Source organism: Schistocerca cancellata, chromosome 3 (assembly GCF_023864275.1).
Source record: "Schistocerca cancellata isolate TAMUIC-IGC-003103 chromosome 3, iqSchCanc2.1, whole genome shotgun sequence".
Taxonomy (NCBI): domain Eukaryota; kingdom Metazoa; phylum Arthropoda; class Insecta; order Orthoptera; family Acrididae; genus Schistocerca; species Schistocerca cancellata.
Genome location: NC_064628.1, coordinates 712,497,817 through 712,515,452, shown reverse-complemented (window position 1 = coordinate 712,515,452; position 17,636 = coordinate 712,497,817).

The window sequence follows — 17,636 nt, the reverse complement described above, 5'->3', positions numbered from 1 at the left end:
TTCCGGGTGTTTATCTTTCTTCGCTAGACAAATTTTGTGTATAAATCCCTTCCGTATAAATAGTTTCGAGACTGAATTAATAATATAGATAAAAGTGACCGTCGGTGCTCTTCATAGTCTGAGCCCCCAAACCCCCCCCCCCCCCCCTACCTTTCCTCCATTTAGCACAACCCCACAGAACGTTCAAACACGCATGTGATACCTGTGACAAAAATCCTGCATTCGGATGTAGTTCAAGTTGCGCTTTACATTGGCTTAAATGTCGGTTATGTACTTTTTTCCTTTTTTTTTATCTTATGGGAGTTAACTGCTAAGGTCATCAGTCCCCAAGCTTACACACTACTTAACCTAAATTATCCTAAGGACAAACACACACACACACACCCATGCCCGAGGGAAGACTTGAACCTCCGCCGGTACCAGCCGCACAGCTCTTGACTGCGGCGCCTGAGACCTCTCGGCTTATCCCGCGCGGCTGTCAGTTATCTCGTCAAAGCATTGACCCTTACGTGAATTTCTGCTATTTGTCTTTTTGTTGTAGGTTCGATTTGATAACGCATCCGTGATGATTTTTTTCAGAAAAGTATTGTCTGTGTTTTGCATTTCAATCAAGTCGCGGCAGACGTTCAAGTGACTTTTTTTGTCTGAGTCAATGTGTGCGGGACAAGATACTCACACACTTTTCTCTTCTTGAAAACATTCTAGGGGTTATCGTCGACAGCTCGAGATTTTGAGATTAACACTGTTGACGATTGATAAGGGGGCCCCTTATTCAATTCTCGGCCGGGTCGACGATTTCCTCTGCTCAGTATTGGAAGCGGGTATTGTCTTCGTCATCATTTCATCGTCATCGACGCACAAGTCGCCGAAGTGGCGTCAGAATGAAAAGACTTGCACATGGAGACCTTACTCCCGACCAGATATGCCATTCACAGATTTAATTTGGAGAATGTCTTCAATCTTTGGTTTAGGGATGTCGTTTCATCGCGATTTGTGACACAACAACGTTGACACACTACAGACGCACGACCGCTACTTAACACAACATGCTCGCAACTGAATAGTCGAAGGTACGTCTGTTGTTTGCAGTTGTTGGTTCAAACTGCCACCGTGGTTACTACCCCGCCGTCGCTTATACACCAAGGAATACAATGAGTCTTGTAACTATTTATACGGAACGTGTTCGCAGCAGAAATATAATACAAAAGCCTCGCATTGTACGAGTTAAATAGTTTTCGTTTCATACCCTACTCTTAAAGCAGAAATGTTAACTTTTTTTACAATTGGGCAGACCGCTACAGAAGAGCAGCTGTGGATGATGGAATACACAATACATATCGTCGCATTCAGTACCGGGAAAGTGTGGTTTCGTTGCCCTAAATGGTGGCTTGATGTTACATAAGCAGTTTCGGATGAAATAATGGTTGTCATCTTTGACTATGTTGGTGTAATTCATTTCCGACAAAATTTCGGTTCACATTTCGATGATGGATGAGCAATATGTAGTTTAATAACTGTTGTTCAGATGATATGTTGCATCAAATGTTTTCAGATGTTAATGTTGTGGTAGCTACACCGCAAGAAGCTGTTATAGAGGTGTTCTTGACGTAACATCTTGTGTCCAGAACGCTTTCTTATTTATTTGGAATTAAAAAATCGAAACTCAGAGAAAACGTAATGTTTCGTTTAACGACAGTTTGAAAAGAGTGTCGAAAATTCCGCAAGTATGTGAAACCCATTATAAATGGAGCCTGAGCACTTTACGCCGATACTTTCTAGCTTCTGTAGATCTTTTTGCTACAACAGTCAGTAAAAATAATAATAAAATTCAGTAAATAATTTTTATTCTACGTAATAAAATGAAAAAAGTAAAAATCGTTTCACATTCACACACAATGACATGCAGCAGAAAGTTTGCGTGTTTGTTTGTTTGTTTGTTTGTGTGTGTGTGTGCACACACACACCATAAATTAAAGAAGATCGACTTCACACCTGGTTATGAAAACAAATTAGGAGCCATCGAGAAGATAGTGATAAAAAAAGTTGAGCCACTAAAAATTATACGAGTTTTTCATTATTTTGTCTTCGTAGAGAAGTGCTTTTGCAGCAGAAAATTTCTCTATGTAAAAGGGAATGTCCCGAGAGACTGCCTCACTGACTCATCATCGCCCAGCCCAAACCACAAAGAAAAGAAACTTGAAATTTGCAAAGATTGTTGATCTTATACTGCAAGCGTTGTTTAAGGAGATTTTTCGAAATTCCATCCCTAAGGGGGGGAAATAGAGGATGGAAGGTGCTTTGAAAATATATCGATGTCGCTTTAATGAAATTTTGAAATTACACCTACGAAAATTGGTATCTAATTTCTCGGTCAGAAACAAAGACGTACGTGTACTTGTTTGAGCTTTATCGGAAATTTAACCTCTATGAGGATGAAAGAGGTGTGAAAGTTTTTTAAAAAATAAACCGTCATTAAAGAGCTACACAATTCTTTTAAAGCTACATCTATGAAAACTGCTATTTGTCTTCCCGGTTACAAATAAAAAAATACGTGTTCCAGTGTTTTTGAAAATAAAACCGCTAAGAAGATGAATCGGCGAACGAAATGTTTTATGAAATGTTTCATTATGAAATCATTTTTAAAAGCGAAATCTATTAAAATTTATATATGGCTCCTGGGTTAGAAATAAAAAAGCACGTTTACACACTTTTTTGGAAATAAACACCTGTTTGGGTGAAATAGGGGATGAGAGTTTTTATGGAAATATTTCATTACGCAAGCATCAGGCATAAAAAGGTATTCACTTCGTTGTTTTTGGAACTTCAACTGCAAGGGCCTGAAATACGGGGTCGTTTTATGTAAATATATAATTGCGACAGCATTTTCAAGCTAAATCTATGAAAAGTGATATCTGGCTTCTCTGTTAGAAATGAAAAAAATAAAAAATGCGTTTAACTGTTTTAGAAAATTCAGTCGCTAAGGGGGTTAAATAGGGCCACTTTGATTCACTGACTCATGATTGCCCAACCCAAACCGCTAGAGATAGAAACTTGAAAGATGGAGAGAGTGAGAATCTCACACTGTAGGCATCGTTTGAGGAGGTATTGCTCAAAATTCCACTCCTAATGGGGGTTATATAGGGGATGAATGTCTGTTTTAAAATTTATCAGTATTAAGGCAATTTTGAAGGTAGAACTACGAAATCTGGCATTTGGTCTCCGGTCTAAAATAATAATAATAAAAAAGACAAGTATTTCAGCGTTTTTGGAAATTTAACCACTAAGGAGGTAAAATAGTGGGTGAAAGTTTTCTTTTTGAAACTAAATCGTTATTAAAGAACTACTGAAGCATTTTTAAAGTTGCATTTGTTTGAGACTTCTCTGTTAGAAATAAAAAAAAAATACATATTACAATCTTCTTAGATTTATGAAATTATTTCACCATGAAAACGTTTTCTAAGGTGATGATGATGAAGTCCCATACTCCGTGACGGAGCGTAGGGGAACGATGCGGGAGACCCGCACCGCCGTACTAGGCAAGGTCCTAGTGGAGGTGGTTTGCCATTGCCTTCCTCCGACCGTAATGGGGATGAATGATGATGATGAAGACGACATTACAACGTCATCTCGAGGCAGGAAAACTCCCTGACCCCGCCGGAAATCGAACCCGTGACCCCGTGCTCCGGAAGCGAGAATGCTACCACGAGAACACGAGCAACGGACTTTTCTAAGGTAATATATTAAAATTTGTGTTTGGCTTCCCTGTTAGAAATAAAAAAATACGTGTTTCACGGTTTTTGAAAATTCACCCTCTAAGGGGGTGAAATAGGGGATGAAAATTTCTAAGAAAATATTTCATCAAATTAAAAAAATTTTAAAGCTAAATCTATGAAAACTGGTATTTCAGTTATCGGTTTGATATATAAATAATTATGTGTTATGGGATGAAAGTATCTATTGAAGCATCACAAGAACGCAAAATGCACTATTAACAAAAGCCTTGGACTCAAGCTGCCAGAATCGCTTTTTGATTAGAAGTACATTCGGAAAAGACCACGCCTCTATGGCCATAATTAGCGTGGAATGTTTAGAAGGTGTTGCAGTCTCTGAACAACATAAAAATTCGATTAAAGAGCAACGAAATAATCTGTGTAGATCAGCGGGCACAAAGCTAATTGTAGATAATGTTGATACTAATTTACTTTTCTTGTCATCAGTACGTTCCAATTTGGATCTAATTCAAATTCTGTGCCAATTTATTTTTGCAGAGATAAGCGAACATCATTTAAGTCATATTAATATCCTAATTTACTTGTGTTCCGAACAATTTTTCACTATTATAGCACGCTTTCAGTATTCCTGCACAACGCAGAAAGAAATTTCCGACGTTTCTAAGGCGCTATGCATCCACGTCAGAATTGTTCGATCAAAATAAACTCTGAAAAAGAATAACTTCCGCAAGGAGCGTCAGTCTTTTGTTCCGCAGCGTGCTCTTCTGCGAACTGTTTTAACTTCTGAGCAACGTTCGTTGGTAAGCATGCTCATATTTCTTGATGATGAAATGCTTTAGCTTTCCACTAGTGCTTTTTCATATTGCGGGGCACCAAAGGCTTAGAAATCAGGATTTGTTTGCACGGATTATTTGGCACGTGCTAATTTTTACGGCTGCAGAGACTGTCTTTGCTTTAAAGTGTGTCATCATTTTCTGAGAAAGAGGAACTTCGCATTTATCCGCATATCACGTCTTTTTTTAAAGTAGCAGAGAGCTTAAGTTGAGTATTAGTCCAGACGAAATGAAAGTTGGCAGAGGTAAGCAAGGACTCTGGTAATGCCTGTTCTGGCTAATTCACTAACTGGATTCGAATCGATGCAGATGTGGTACTCTTGCCGGAATTTGTTGGCAAATTATTTTTATAATACCACAGTAATTTTGATTTTCGGTAACAGATTGTTACGAAGCAAGGCGTACGCCTTTCTTTGGAATCTACAGCGGTTCCCGAAATTGCCGTTAGGTTGGGACCTAAGAGCAAATGTACAATTTATTTGTTCGTTTCGATATGTATCATCTTGGACATATTTATATTTCGTTATGCTAAAGATTTTAATTCAATAGATCACGTCAAAATGACATTTATCGGCCGCAATTGTGTTATTAATTCCGTCATAGTATGTAATTAGTCAACTGCCTACTGCTATGCCGCATTTCACTTTTTTTTTAAATGTAATTTTCATCTTACGGTAAGGAAAGTTTAATGATTTTTAGCAGTAGATATTATTCTTTGCTACATATCAGTAACGCAGGTCCATTTATAGACGAAACATTATGACCGCTGCCCACTGCATGATTGAAATCTGCGTGGTGGCGTGACGCTGTATTGTAATTATACATGATATACATTCGCAGCTGCGAATATGGGTAACTATCAACTGCATAATGGAATGGCGACGATGAAAATTTGTATTGCACCGGGACTCGAACGCGCATTTCCCAGTTATCGCGAACCGTGAAAATGACTTTCAGGTAAAGTGTCTCATCTGTACGGGAGTATTGAAACGTCCCCTTTGAACAATTGTACATGACTGTCCTTAAACTGACACACAATATTTTTAGCGCAACGCAATCTGACTTTAAATAATCCCTACAAAGGAATGGCCCTGACTAACATTAACCTATACCTTTCACAAATCACTTACCTCACAAAAATCTTTGTTACTCGAACTACTGCAATACAGCGAGCGCCACTACTGCCAGCTAAATAAAAGAGTCAAACTACGGAACGCACTAACTACTGACAGGCATAGTTAGCAAATGAAAGATTTTAATAGAGAACAAACAATGTATTTACCTTAATAGTGTTCAAAAATCATAATATACATAGCAGTTCATGACATCCAGTCTTACAAATTTCAAAACTCCGACATTTCTCTCCCCACATCCACCACTGCTGGCAGCTCACCCCCAACTGCGCAACGCTACGCGCTGTTAACATCCAGCTGCCCAATACTACAATGGCAGACAACAATGCAAACTAGACACAGACTGCACACAGCACAGCCACTGATTTTCATACAGAGCGATACGTAACGTTGCCAATAAGAAAACATACACAGCCTACTTACATAGCCCCCATGCTCCCCACAAAAAATTTTACAAATAGTTTTGGGCAGTGGCTAATAATGATATGATAAATTTTTTCATAATTAAAATAACATTTACAATTTGTAAGTAGGCTGTTTATGTTTTCTTATTGGTAACGTTACGTAGTGCTCTGTATGAAAATCACTGGCTGTGCTGTGTGCAGTCTGTGGCTACTTTGCAGTGTTGTCTGCCATTGTAGTGTTGGGCAGCTGCATGTGAACAGCGCGTAGCGTTGCGCAGTTGGAGGTGAGCCGCCACAAGTGGTGGATATGGGGAGAGAAATGGCGGAGTTTTGAAATTTGTAAGACTGGATGTCATGAACTGCTATGTACACTCCTGGAAATGGAAAAAAGAACACATTGACACCGGTGTGTCAGACCCACCATACTTGCTCCGGACACTGCGAGAGGGCTGTACAAGCAATGATCACACGCACGGCACAGCGGACACACCAGGAACCGCGGTGTTGGCCGTCGAATGGCGCTAGCTGCGCAGCATTTGTGCATCGCCGCCGTCAGTGTCAGCCAGTTTGCCATGGCATACGGAGCTCCATCGCAGTCTTTAACACTGGTAGCATGCCGCGACAGCGTGGATGTGAACCGTATGTGCAGTTGACGGACTCTGAGCGAGGGCGTATAGTGGGCATGCGGGAGGCCGGGTGGACGTACCGCCGAATTGCTCAACACGTGGGGCATGAGGTCTTCACAGTACATCGTTGTTGTCGCCAGTCGTCGGCGGAAGGTGCACGTGCCCGTCGACCTGGGACCGGACCGCAGCGACGCACGGATGCACGCCAAGACCGTAGGATCCTACGCAGTGCCATAGGGGACCGCACCGCCACTTCCCAGCAAATTAGGGACACTGTTGCTCCTGGGGTATCGGCGAGGACCATTCGCAACCGTCTCCATGAAGCTGGGCTACGGTCCCGCACACCGTTAGGCCGTCTTCCGCTCACGCCCCAACATCGTGCAGCCCGCCTCCAGTGGTGTCGCGACAGGCGTGAATGGAGGCACGAATGGAGACGTGTCGTCTTCAGCGATGAGAGTCGCTTCTGCCTTGGTGCCAATGATGGTCGTATGCGTGTTTGGCGCCGTGCAGGTGAGCGCCACAATCAGGACTGCATACGACCGAGGCACACAGGGCCAACACCCGGCATCATGGTGTGGGGAGCGATCTCCTACACTGGCCGTACACCACTGGTGATCGTCGAGGGGACACTGAATAGTGCACGGTACATCCAAACCGTCATCGAACCCATCGTTGTACCATTCCTAGACCGGCAAGGGAACTTGCTGTTCCAACAGGACAATGCACGTCCGCATGTATCCCGTGCCACCCAACGTGCTCTAGAAGGTGTAAGTCAACTACCCTGGCCAGCAAGATCTCCGGATCTGTCCCCCATTGAGCATGTTTGGGACTGGATGAAGCGTCGTCTCACGCGGTCTGCACGTTCAGCACGAACGCTGGTCCAACTGAGGCGCCAGGTGGAAATGGCATGGCAAGCCGTTCCACAGGACTACATCCAGCATCTCTACGATCGTCTCCATGTGAGAATAGCAGCCTGCATTGCTGCGAAAGGTGGATATACACTGTACTAGTGCCGACATTGTGCATGCTCTGTTGCCTGTGTCTATGTGCCTGTGGTTCTGTCAGTGTGATCATGTGATGTATCTGACCCCAGGAATGTGTCAATAAAGTTTCTCCTTCCTGCGACAATGAATTCACGGTGTTCTTATTTCAATTTCCAGGAGTGTATATTATGATTTTTCAACACTATTAAGGTAAATACATTGTTTGTTCTCTATTAAAATCTTTCATTTGCTATGCCTATCAGTAGTTAGTGCGTTCCGTAGTTTAAATCTTTTATTTAGCTGGCAGTAGTGGGGCTCGCTGTATTGCAGTAGTTCGTGTAACGAAGATTTTTGTGAGGTAATTGATTTGTGAAAGGTATAGGTTAATGTTAGTCAGGGCCATTATTTTGTAGGGATTATTGAAAGTCAGAATGCGTTGCGCTAATAATATTGTGTGTCAGTTTAAGGACAGTCATGTGTAATTGTTCTAAGGGGACGTTTCATATGTCGACCCTTAGCCGAGGATACCTCACTGGAATCTTCTCATTTTCTTCTTGTAGTTTGTGTAATTAGTGTAGCTATTGTATATTGCTAGCGCATAATTGTAGAGAGAATCTCCTTTGTAATTGCAGTCTTTCATTGTTGTACAGTAAAACATTTGTGGCATGCATGTAGATTTGCACCAAATATTTCGCAGCTGCGATTGCAATTAACTAGATATTATTTTCAGTGCTATGTTAATGTGTTTTCTTATTTTGCTCTTCAAATTGTGCTTTTCTGTGTTGTCGTGTGAAATATTGTGACAATAATGGCGTGTGAAAAACGTAATACTAGGCTCCAAAGTAAACTGAGAAATGACAGTGAAGACGAAAGCAGTGTGTTAGCGCTACCGTGTAATGAATTAACTAATGTTCAAACTAGTAATTTGGTAATTGTGCATAGGGAAATGGAGCGGGCGGCAAATAATGGCGTAGACAGTGAAACAATTAGTGAACAGGGAAGCATTATCGATCGATCGGTCGGCCATAGCTCGCCTCAGGAATCCGAAATGACAGAACACAATCTCGCAAATACTGTAGATTCAGGTTTTGGGTCCTCACCGTTTTCTCAAATAAGTCAAGACACATTTTCTGCTTGTCAAAATGTGAATGTTGCCGGTGCAAATTCACTGACGAAAAGCACTGAGGAACATGTTTCAGACACCAGTGCATTGTTATTACAATTAATACAACAAATGGGACAAATACAGCAAAAGCTTCTAATGTTAGACACAATGGAACAAAATCTTCGGAAGTTAGACACCACGCTTGAACAAACACGTGAAGATTTAACTACTGAGTTACATAACATTGAATCGAAATGTCAAAAAGTCTGTAATGACGTAAAAACACAAATTTGTGAGCATTTTCAACCTATTTTTTCGCGGCATGAAAATGCATTACAGAATCACGAAGCAGCCATAAAAGAACTGCAAACTATTGTTCATGAAAATCATGAGACCTTGAAAGGTAAAATTGACTCAGTTGCATCTACCGATTTGGTTACGCAACTTGCAAAAACTCAGGAAAACTTAAAGGACACAGTAGATACTCTGAAAATTGGTTTAGAAAGACACATGGAGGAAATTAGTTCATTATCAGAGAAAGTAGTTGAAATTTCGGATCAGCTAAATAATTTATCTACGAAGGTAGATGATAATCTGAATGACAGAAAACCGGTAGTCTTTAATGACACAGAAGAGTGCGAACAAATTAGGAAATTCAAACAAAATCAGAATCAAATAATACGCAACACCAAAGATAAATCCGGGAAGTACAAGATCAGCTGACACAGGTAATACAAGACTTACGTATTTCAGAGGACACTCGCGCCCCAATACGGGAAGAGGGACATAGAAATACGGAACAGCCACAAAATAATAACACAGGACACTTCGGAAATTATGAAAGAAATTGGCAAGGTGCACCGAATTTTGAAATGGAACCGCCGAAACGACGTAATAATGATCGATATGCGACTTGCCGACAATATGATTTTGACTATAAGCTGTTCATTACTACACGTAAATTTAAAACATTTAAGAATTCTGCCAACGACATTCATCCACAAGCGTGACTCCATCAATTCTCTCATTGTTTTCCTCCCAACTGGTCATTAGAGCACAGATTAGAATTTATGTGTGGCTATTTAGAGAATGAACCAGCTGTAAGAATGTGATCGGTCATTCACGATTGTCACAGTGAAGGAGAATTTTACCATGCCTTCCTCTCATCAGCATATTGGTCTCAATCTACACAAGACCGAGTAAAACATAGCATCATAATGATGAAACATTTCGAACAATCTGAATTTTCCAGTCTTGTGAAATATTTTGAAGGCATGTTGCACAAGAATCAGTACCTGTCAAACCCATACAGCCCCTCAGAACTCATCCGCATTAGCTTAATGAAATTACCTGAACATTTACGACATATTATTTTGGCAGGACGTCGCAAAGACGACACTGAAGTTTTTCAAGGACTCTTACAAGAATTGGAAATTGACACTGGCTATCGGGGAACGCGAAAACAGGAACACAACAATTACAGGTCACATCCGTCACAATTCCGCGACGAAAGAAATAATAACTGGACACGACAAGGCTATTCTTACAACGCAAATCGTGAACAAAACAGACACCACCCATATGACAACCACTGGCAGAGTAATAGTTACAGAGAAAGATCGCATTTCTGTAGTAATGAATATGACAGAGATAACCATAGAAAAAGACAATATGGGAACGAAAATAATTATTATCAAAGGAGACAGAATAACTTCTGACGCAATGGTCCACCACGCAGTTACGATTCCGGGAGAAATTCTCCACCACATGACCGACAAACAAGAAAATATGTAAACTACCGACAAAACGACAGACCTGAATTCCGTCAGAACTGGCGAGCTTCAAACAGGGCAGGGCTTTCTCGGCAAGGTGAATTTGCAAAAGTTAGGTCTCCTAATCCTAATAACGACGTGCGCCAACAAAGAGACAGACAATGACTCGCACCGCAGGCAGCCGCGTGCGCCGGCTGGCTCAGAGAAAAATAACATAGACACTAACCTTGAGAAAAATTCCAGTATTCTTTATCGACACATACCGCATGATAATTGCGTTCAGGTTGAAACTCTGCGTACTAGGAAGAGTAAAGGATTGCACCACATTTCACATGAAAACCGTTTATTGAAAGATAATCTGCTTTTTAACTTCATCTTTGCCATAAAACTTTTCACTTCACGTTTCTAGTATGCATTGTCAGACTTAGAAACTGTTACCATGCAACAATGGTTGAAGTTAAATATCCAATCAAGAACCAAGAGAACTTATTTAAACAGAAATTACGAATTCATTGTTATAGTGAACAGGCGTCACAGTGTTATTGTGTGTGTACTTTACTGCTTGTTAGTTGCACAATTACGTAACGACTATAAGGCTTACATACTTAGAACATATACTGGTACTGCTAATGAGATTTTAATGCAACATTTTGGTTTACTTGAAAATAAATTCTGGATTTAAAGTACTTTCAGTGAGATACCAGATGACACAGTGATGACACAGTGGTTAGTTTATGTGACAGCTACACGATTTTATCACGACGCTACTAATGAGTGACAATTTACAATGTTGCTTTTGCAGTGTTTCTGTTTTATATCTGCACAGTTTTTCTGTATTATTCTGGAAAGTAAAACATGTTTTAGTAGTAACTTTTGTGGTATAGCTACAATGAGACTTCCTTTTCCATAGCACAACAATACATTACAGCATGGTACTTTCTTCATCACGGCAATAAGCGTAATAACTAAGATATCTATACGCAAAGCATTTCACTTTTGTTTATCATGAGGTAAGTACATTGGCCTCTGCAGAACTTAGCTTTCGGAGGATGATAACTACAACACTTCCACAGAGATTATCTTACAACAAGACGCACAGTTTAGCGCTACAGTACACGTATTTGAGTGATTAATTTTGTACTTAAATCATTTATTTTTAAAGATATTTGAAGTACAATGATACAAAGGTTTTCCATGATACATTTCATTCCATTGCTGTAATCTGTAACACCTGAGGGTATAATTACATTAATCCTCAGGGGGGTACACGCTTACTTTGTGTACCATGTGTTTGGCAAGCACAAGGAGTAGGTATTAAAATTCATGGAGAAGAAATAAAAACTTTGAGGTTCGCCGATGACATTGTAATTCTGTCAGAGACAGCAAAGGACTTGGAAGAGCAGTTGAACGGAATGGACAGTGTCTTGAAAGGAGGATATAAGATGAACATCAACAAAAGCAAAATGAGGATAATGGAATGTAGTCAAATGAAGTCAGGTGATGCTGAGGGAATTAGATTAGGAAATGAGACACTTAAAGTAGTAAAGGAGTTTTGCTATTTGGGGAGTAAAATAACCGATGATGGTCGAAGTAGAGAGGATATAAAATGTAGACTGGCAATGGCAAGGAAAGCGTTTCTCAAGAAGAGGAAATTGTTAACATCGAGTATAGATTTAAGTGTCAGGAAGTCATTTCTGAAAGTATTTGTATGGAGTGTAGCCATGTATGGAAGTGAAACATGGACGATAACTAGTTTGGACAAGAAGAGAATAGAAGCTTTCGAAATGTGGTGCTACAGAAGAATGCTGAAGATAAAGTGGGTAGATCACGTAACTAATGAGGAAGTATTGAATAGGATTGGGGAGAAGAGAAGTTTGTGGCACAACTTGACTAGAAGAAGGGATCGGTTGGTAGGACATGTTTTGAGGCATCAAGGGATCACAAATTTAGCATTGGAGGACAGTGTGGAGGGTAAAAATCGTAGAGGGAGACCAAGAGATGAATACACTAAGCAGATTCAGAAGGATGTAGGTTGCAGTAGATACGGGGAGATGAAGAAGCTTGCACAGGATAGAGTAGCATGGAGAGCTGCATCAAACCAGTCTCAGGACTGAAGACCACAACAACAACAAGGAGGCCTAGCTAATATGTTATTTGCTTATACAACTTTATACACATCGGTACCATGTTTCTCTGACACACAAATTACACAGCTGTCTGATCATTTAACTGAGAGATAAACATTTTTTTTACTACATCAGTGACACATGTTTATGCAGTTACACAGTTGGGTAACTTCACACTTATGAAATTGTATTTTGTCTGTACTTTGTGAACTGTTCATATGTTTTCGGAACCATTGTGATACTATGAGAGCTTTGAATGATGTATTTGGTAAGGGAGCATGATTTTAAAGTACGATAGAGGTAGATAACACTATTGAAATGAGCAGAGAATGTTTTTTAGGTTTTGATATTATTGCAGAAAGCTACGACGTTTTTGAGATTTGACTGAGGTGTTATGATGTTATTTTTACGACGACGATGTGTACTGTGCTGTTGAGGTATGTTTATGATCAATAAGATGATGCTACCATATATGAGGAATTTGATTATGCTACGTATTTATTATGATGAAATATTGAAGAAGTGTTGACGAATACGTATATGAATAATGAGTAATGGTTAGGGACTCTGATTTGTGGAAAAGGATGTTGGAAATCAAGAATCGTACTTTAAGAGTTATGAAATGTGTGTAAATGCGGGAATGTATCACAATGCCGATGAAAACTTTTTGCACCCTGATATGTGCATAGGATTTTTTTTCTACACATTTGCAACGCAAATTCTCGACCTGTGAAATTTTTTATATGAGACTGTAATGCAAACTGGTGTCGTAAATATTTCAGTAAGAAAGTTAAGTGACACCTTCACGTAATGAGTTGTGGGCACCTAGCTGCCCGACAGTCGCCTGGAAAAAAGCCATTAGTGTGTGCGTTTCAGAGGCAGAGGTGGAGAAAAAAAAAGGGGCCGTTATCCTCGCTATTGTCATTCCTTTGTAGAAAGCATCGCAAATACGATACCCTCAAACTTGAAAACATATAATAACAATGTGGAGCTCTTAACTTATGATATTTACTGAAATTCCTAATGAAATGACGAGAAATATTTTTATGTCTATACACCTGATTATGACTACTGTCTTTCTAGTTGAGAGATTTTTTTACTACCTTATGAAATGCCATATGGCTAATGAATGATGTTTCATGCCTTCCTTTGTACATATTTGCTCAGTTTCTTTAATATCTAGTTTCTAGCTGCACTGCAGCATTGGTTATTATAAAATTTAATGAATGTACTAATATCACTATTTTCTGTCTACAGACCCAGTAAAGAATACGTTTATGATGTACTTCCTTAGAAAAGAGAGCACAAATAGATATTTCCCTTCACAGGAATTGCATAAATAATTTTTTAATGACTTGGTAACTTTCTTGCAGAGTAAGTTTTTGTGATCCATCACTCTAGTGTTAAGATGTGACATAGGTATTAAAAATGGCCATTTTTACTGTAATATTTTTTCTGCTTGAGTTATGTCATATTTAGATATAAGTTATTGCATTTGCTGCTGCTGTTTGCCAGGCATAGTGCTACTAAATTTCACTTTACATTACTCTGTTAAGCCAGTTTTACTACTGATTTATTTTTCTTGTTTGCTGCTCATTGCCTTATATTAGTTGTAATATTGCTGCTTACTTTGCCAATTTGCATTTTTTTTGGTCATTGCTGTTTGTGTTAATTGTTTTGTGCTGCTGCATTGCCTCGTCCCTTAGTTTAGCATCTGAGCTCAGTAGATTTAAGTTAGCTTAAGATGGGGTAGGCCATATAAGAGAACAAGTTGTGATGAATTGGAAGAAATGCATTGAGAAGCTCTAAGAAAATGGTTTGGCCAAAAAAGTATTTTGAAAGAGGATATGAACAAAAAAAGTAGGGTTTAGGGACAACAGGTTTAGGTAGGATTTTCTTGGAAATAAATGATGAGGTAAGATAATGGAAAATAAAAAATGAGGTAAGAAATGTGTGAACATATAAATACAGGAAGCATGCTTGGATAGAATTTTTTTGGTGGAAACAAATGTTGAAATAAGAGGAAAGATATATGGAATGAAGTTATGGGGTGGACTGCAGTACCAAATGTCACACTGAAAACAAACCCTGCCCTGTATTTTTGTGTTATTACACTATGTGAATTTGTGTTTTTACTGTCTCAATGTGTTTAGCTAATAAGAGTTATGTTGCAGAATTTTTCTGATAATATGTTATTTTCTTTGTAAAGATGTTTAGACATTATTTATTCTGTTCTGTTTTAATGCTCATGTGTGAAGTTGATTTTTCGAAAGTTATTCTGATCTGTTATGTATGTACTCATGTCATAATTCCTGTAACACTGATGTATATGTTATTTCGATTCTTTTGTAAAGCTTGTGCTACAAATGTTATCTGTATTGTTATGTTCTTTAATGATGTATTTTGTACCTTTGTAATTGTATTCTTATGTTATAAAATTGTAATTGACACCAGTTCATCATATTATTAACTTGTAAGTTCCATTCACTGCACACGTTTCTGTTGGTCATAGTATATGGACAATATGTGAGAAGTAGGGACTGTTAGTGTTTGCACGTGTGTTAATAAGTCAGCAAGGGACTGATTAACAGCATTGCTGGTTCTAAGGACATTTCAAAAAAGATTTCTTGTGAGTGCGCAAGTGGTGGTTCATGGACTTGCTATATTGTCCGCAAAACTCTTCGATGGGTATTGTGCACCTGCACAGTCGCAACAGATGGCTGCTGGCCGTCTCTACAAGCACTACAGTGGGTCTGAATCTTTGATGGCCCACCAGTACCATTATCTCTGCAAGGACTGCAGTGGGTCTGCACCTCTGGTGGCCCACCAATACCGTAATCTCTAACAAGACTACAGTGGTCTGCTCTGTGATGACCTACCTACCAATATTCTTCAACTTCGACTGACTCTGCTGTGGGTTTGCTCTGTTGTGGCCCATTACCTGTCTGCATGTCTAGAGTCAGCAACGTCTTTCCATTGGAAGGACAACACTACTTCTTCAAGACTGCATGGAAATCCACTACTTCCGTGTGCATTTTCTTTTACTCCTCAGACTTTGAGAAAAAAAAAACACTGCAATTTTACTGTGATGAATGATCAGGACTGTCTTTATGGACTGTGAGAAAATCTTAGCTTTTGACCAACATTGTATCAATAAGTGTGTGCATTTGATTTCTTTGTTATTATAATTATAATTATGAAAAATTTTATCAAATCATTATTGGCCACTGCCCAAAACAGTTTGTAAAATATTTTTGTGGGGAGCATGGGGGCTATGTAAGTAGGCTGTTTAGGTTTTCTTATTGGCAACGAACGTTACGTAGCGCTCTGTATTAAAATCCGTGGCTGTGCTTTGTGCAGTCTGTGGCTAGTTTGCATTGTTGTTGGGCAGGTGGATGTGAACAGCGCGTAGCGTTGCGCAGTTGGAGGTGAGCCGTCAGCAGTGGTGGATGTGGGGAGAGATATGGCGGATTTTTGAAATTTGTAAGACTGGATGTCATGAACTGCTATGTATATTATGATTTTTCAACACTATTAAGGTAAATACATTGTTTGTTCTCTATTAAAATCTTTCATTTGCTAACAATGCCTATCAGTAGTTAGTGCGTTCCGTAGTTTGAATCTTTTATTTAGCTGGCAGTAGTGGCGCTCGCTGTATTGCAGTAGTTCGAGTAACGAAGATTTTTGTGAGGTAAGTGATTTGTGAAAGGTATAGGTTAATGTTAGTCAGGGCCATTCTTTTGTAGGGATTATTGAAAGTCAGATTGCGTTGCGCTAAAAATATTGTGTGTCAGTTTAAGGACAGTCATGTATAATTGTTCAAAGGGGACGTTTCAGAATACATAATGAATATACGAGTACAAATGTAGACACATGGTTGACAGCATATGGAAGTTTGGGTCTGACCGTGAGTCGTGCACGAATAGCCTATTGGTAGGGCGACGGCTTGCAATAAGCGGGAAATCCGAGTTTGAGTCCCGGTCCGGCACAGATTTTCACTGCCGTCATTCTATTATATAGCTGTGGTTGTCCATATTCGCAAGTGCGAATACATTTCATGTATTTCACGACGGCTTTAGATGACGAACAGTAATTCGAAATAACACTGGCCTGCAATATCATATTATTATAAAGGAGAATACGCCTTAAAACAAAAATCATTCAGATAATGGCTCAACGATTGGAAAGCATACAAAGAGAATACCTTAAAATAACACGCCATTGAATTAATACAATGAGGAACCTCACCTATACAGGGTGTGACAGCTAAGGCAGGCCGCCCAAAATCTAACCAAAATTAATGAATGTATCGAGCTGTGGTTTTCGCTAAGTTATAGGGTCAACATGGTGAATTTCCTGACTATCGCAAATAATTTTTATCGTTTGTAATCATAGACTTACAACACCGATTTTATTTTTGTTTTTGTTTCTTCTTTCTTGTGGCATTTAAACGAAGTTTCTAAGAGAACTTCAACGACGTAACACGTTTCGGAGTTGATCAAATAGTAACAAGATAACAGCACCACAAAACACTGTCTCACCGTCAGGAGAAGGGGTTCGAAAAACGTCTGTCTTATTATACCAGATGTAAGCAACCCTGTATATCAGGTATGGTTCTCGTGTTTACCTGTGCGTTTGAAGCCCATCAGTCTGTGTTCTGCCGTTGTATTAATGAGAATTGGCTCGTAAAGTTATTGAAACATTCACAATGTATACTATAGTCGATTATTAGAGCAGCGCTGCGGTGCGGTTGTACGCTCTTCAAAATTTGGGACTACAGAGTGGAGAAAGTTAAGAAATTCGGCTACGTTGTAAGCAAAACAACACACGACGGTCGAAGTAGATTAGCAAAGGTCAAGAAAAGTTTGGTGATGTCGAACATCGGCGTTGATCTACGAAATAAATTTATGATAATATACATCC